At 49.5% G+C, this 4494-nt stretch overlaps 1 protein-coding gene across 1 annotated transcript in view; it reads left to right on the forward strand.

Annotated features, from left to right (window-relative positions):
- The first annotated feature begins 6 nt into the window (after positions 1 to 6).
- Positions 7 to 4494, forward strand: part of CHST13 (carbohydrate sulfotransferase 13) — a 28932-nt gene continuing 24444 nt past the window's right edge. The window contains exon 1 of the mRNA XM_015641398.2: positions 7 to 96. The gene's annotated coding sequence lies outside the window, so the exon portion shown is untranslated. The remainder of the gene's footprint in view (positions 97 to 4494) is intronic.

Here is a 4494-nt window from a genome sequence, read left to right on the forward strand (position 1 = left end):
GGATGCGGCGGAGCCGGGCGCCGCGGCTGGCGCTGGCCGCCGGCCTCGGCTCGCTCCTGCTCGTCCTCTTCTACTTCCAGAGCAGCCTCAGCCCAGGTGGGTCGGCGGGCGCCGCGCTCTCCGAGGGTCCCCCGGCGGTCGCGGGCGGGCGGAGAGGGGAGCGGGGCACTGCGGGCAGCCCCTCGCTGGCTCCTGGAGCCCCTCGGGTGTCGGGCGGTCTCCGGGGAGCCGGGGCTGGGTCAGCCGGTGAGGTGCCGGCGGTGGCGCATCCCGCTCGACTTGGCGGCGGCGGTCCCGTCCCGACACCCGCGCCTCCCTCCTAAAGACACCTTCTTCTCTCGGCTCTCTGTCCTGCCCCGCGTCCCTGCGGGACGGGAAACCCTGGCCAGCTTTGTGCCATCGTGGAACCGTGCGCAGCTTCGTGCAGCCCTCCCGTGTTCGGGACGGGAAAAGGGAGCTGCTCCGTCCCGCAAGTGCCCATTTACACCCGCGGTCACTCAAATCCCTGGGACTCTGTTTGAATGGCTCAAGGGACTTCTCTACTGTGTGCTCTTAGAAATTTCTTTGAAGTTGGGAAACAATCCTGAACTAAAATCTGAACCGTTTTGTACTGGGGGGATAATTTATTTCCCTGCCTTTTTCTGCCCCTTTGGGGAAATTAGTTCCTCTTTCCCAAGAGACGTTATTGGGAAATTCCTGCCGTTTTAACAATGTACTAATGTTTTCTGAGTACAGCAGCAATCCATCAATGGGGCCTTTCGAGTTACATCTTAAAATTCAGAAGACTGACTTGACTGAAATGTTAATAGAATTTTATCAGTGTAGACTAAATGAAATGTGATTTTCCTTTTATAGGGGCTGCTCCATCACTTTAATGTTTTTTTTCCCTAAAAATAAAAAAAAGGCGTAACTTGTTGGGTGAGTAAGATTGAAAAGGAGTTGGGTTTCAGCAAGCATTTGTTATTTCTAGACAAGCATGTGAAGCTTGTCAGATGAATTCAGAAATCCCAGAAGACCATAATCAGTATTGTATTCCTTAGTAACTTCTTCTTTTCTTAAAGAAATGATTTATGCATCTTATTTTAGTGTTGGGACTGCTCAGTAAAAACTGCAGCACTGAATCAGCTTTAATCTCCAGGGGCACTAATGAAGAGATGATTGTGTTTTACACTGGATACGCTTTCTAGCATCTGACTAGAAAACATGTCTCTTTCCAGGGCTCGGGTTTTCAAAAAAGAGATTCTGTTGGTCTGATTCAGCAGAACTTTCTGTGCTTAGTTGACTTTAATTCCTTACCTGATCTCAGCCCAGTTTCACAGAGTTCCCGTGAGGTCAGAGCAAGCCAGGTGATGGTAATGTAATGGTGCTGGTGTCTCACGAGGCGCTGGAGGGAATTTGGGTCTGGAATGCTGCCTTGAGAAGTGCTGGCCAGCTGATGCCTTGGGGAATGCAATGCCCTGCAAATCTACTCTTTCACGTGGGGCAAGTGTGATTTTTGGAAGTTCCAGTACATGGTGATAGGTCTGAGGTAGGAGTCTCCAGCTGCTGGAACCGAGTCACGTTTGTCACTCAGTGGGAACCCGTTTGTGAGGGTGTGGATGCCCTCTGCAGATTTGCCCCATTAGGTTCCAAAAAGAGGTGGGTTAAAGCAATATTCATGTTCTCTACCAGCTTATTTTCTAGCCACACAGTTGTCTCCTTGGGTCCAGCCTTCATTTTTGTGCCATTTCTTCCTCTTATTATTTTTTCAGTCTATAGTTTTTCCTTTTCTCTTCAGATCAGTGAGAAACTCACACTAGCAGAGGAAAGGTCATTACCATATACAGAAAAGAAGCAATCTAAAGATTGCTTCATTTTTTATCCCAATGAAAAACAAACTGGGGCCAATTACTTGAATTTTAGAAGTTACAAGTTACAATCATAGGTAAACAATTTGCAAAAGAAAGTGTCATCTTTAATGTGATGGCTGCCTGGGGGTTTTTTTGAGTTCTAGTTGTCTGGTGTCATTTGGTTTTTGTATAATAATGAATAAAAATGCTAGGAAAAAAAGAAGCAATGGTATGAATTTCCCCCAGGAGCAGTCAGATCCTTTCTCCATCGTTAGCAGGATTGAGCAGGTTGCCTTCCCTGGGCCACCCGCAGTCAATTACATGGAAGCTGAATTAATCCTTGCTAATGGCACATAGAGACCCAACTTTCCTGTGACCAGGACAAGGAATGGGAAGAAGGATGATATAGCCAGAAACCTTTAAGCTTGAGAGTGCTAAGGGCTCGCTGAGCTCAGGGAGCAGGAATTAACTGCTGTGTTTGCACGACTCACTCACAGCTCCATCCGGACAGTTGTGCGCCGGAGTGGTTTGTGCTGAGCTCCATGGCTGTGCTGGAATAAGGGTTTCTTGTTCTGCCTCAGGAACACCCACACACCAGCCTGTGCTGAAATAACTCTGCTCCTGAATGCCGCTGAGTTGGTTATTTTGGTGGTGGGCTGAATTAGTCTGTACTGATGGCAGTGGCAGAATTCCCTGTTGTACCTCCTGGAGGCAGGAATGAGCTCAGTGTGTTTGCAGAGGGGTGGTTCAGGTCTTGGTGCTCCACAGGGAGGTGGGCTTGTGTGCTTGAGTGTGCCCTGACTTTGTGAACCCTGGTGATTTTTTGCTGCCTTTCCTTCCTGCTGGCTGTACTAGTGAGCAGACACGGGAGCTGTAGGCCTGGCTTTCCCCTGGGGTGGAACTGTGCCATCACTGTCCCCTGCTCGCTTCAAGTCAGTGCTGCCCTGTCCTGTTGGCCATCAACTGTCCTGCCCCAGGCTCACAGATACATGGCCAAGGGCAGGATGTCTGTGTTGCAGGAAGGTGTTGAGGTGGTGCAAAGACCTTCCACACCATGCCACAGAATGGGTTGTTCCATGGTTTACCTGGAGCAGTCACCTTTCAACACCTCCTGCACCTTGGCTGGTGGCGTGGGCAAGTGTGCTCAGCTCCCAGGCAAAGCTCATGCCATCTCAGCTGGGCTCAGGAGGTGATGAGGGCCACCAGGAGTCCTTGGCTGTTCTGGTGTAACCCCACAGACATCCAGGAGATCCTGTCTGGCCTCAGCATGATTGTCATCCATCTTCTGAGCTGATGTTCCTCTACTGTTCCCAGCAGGAATAGAGCACCACTAGCTGTGCTGACTTGTGCACACTGTACATTTCCTGCATAGAGGTGAGAATACACAGCAGGACTCCCAGGCTGGTATTTCATCTCACTCTGCTGGCAGCACATCTAGGCTGGCACAGCAGGAGATACTGGAGGCTGCCATTCCTTGTCTACATCAGCACTTTGGTCACTGCTGTTCTCAGGGGGACCACACTGATTTTAGCAACAGTGGGGGATGTGGGATGACTCTGGTAGTACAGATGTGGGATAGAGGGAACAGGGAACATTTGAAGGAGGTTGAGGGAGGTGAGTGGCAGGTCCTAAGGCCCTGTGTTCATGTGGTCTGAGGTTTCTGCAGGGCAGTGCTGTGCGGCTATGTCTTTGGGGCAGCTGTGAGTAGGTAAACTGTATTGACATCTGGAGAGCTGGCAGATTTTCTCCAATAAGAAAGAAGGAAAAGCTCTCAATCTCAAAGTGGTCCCTTATTTCTGCCCTGGTTCTGTCCATTTGCAGTGTCCAGCTGTTGTTTCTTAGGTCTTTCTAGCAGCACTTGCTCAGTGCTGGCTTCGGCACTCCCCATGTTGTTTCACAACCTGCTGTCAGCACGAGCTCTTGGACCTCACGGGGCTTTGCAGGTGAGATATACTCAGCCTTTGGTCTGACTCTTTCACAACAAGAGATATCAGAAGTGCCAAGGTTGTAATACTATTTCAGAAAGCTTTCCAAGTGAGAAAGCAGCAAGAGCCTCTCCATCCTTATCTGCTCCTGTATCAACCAGCTGGATCTCCTCTGGGCTCTGATAGAGCAAAGCCTTCTCCAACCCTTTCACCAGCCTGAGAAGGGTGTTGCTTCTCATTGTTCCAAATTTATTGATCCCAGTCAGCTCCATCTCTGTGCCTAAAGATTGGTCCCTTCAAGAGGATACAAATTATTATAGAGATTATAGATTTGATAAGTGATTTGACCCACAGAGCTCAAGTCCCTGAACCTAGAACTGCACCTAGACCTGGCACGAATGGAGATAAATACACACTTAAATATTAGCAGACCATTGGAAGCCAGGGATTTTATTTTTATTTTTATTCCAGAACAGGAAAGAGCCTATTTTAGGTCTCAGTTCCTCCCCATTGTTTAAAGGTATTTGGAGGCTGAAATTCAGCCCCTGCCTTGGGACGTGCGTGTGGTTCGGCCAGCGAATGCTCTGAGCCTGGGTCATGCCTGCAGCTGGCTGACACATGTCCTCAGCCTTCCAGATAAGGAGGGAGATGCTGCTTTTACCCTGGCTAAGGCTGCAAGCACAGGCAGGGATGACAAATCTAAGCCACCCTCAGATGATACTGATTTCTCTTCTCTTCTC

Source organism: Parus major, chromosome 12 (genome assembly GCF_001522545.3).
Source record: "Parus major isolate Abel chromosome 12, Parus_major1.1, whole genome shotgun sequence".
Classification (NCBI taxonomy): Eukaryota; Metazoa; Chordata; class Aves; order Passeriformes; family Paridae; genus Parus; species Parus major.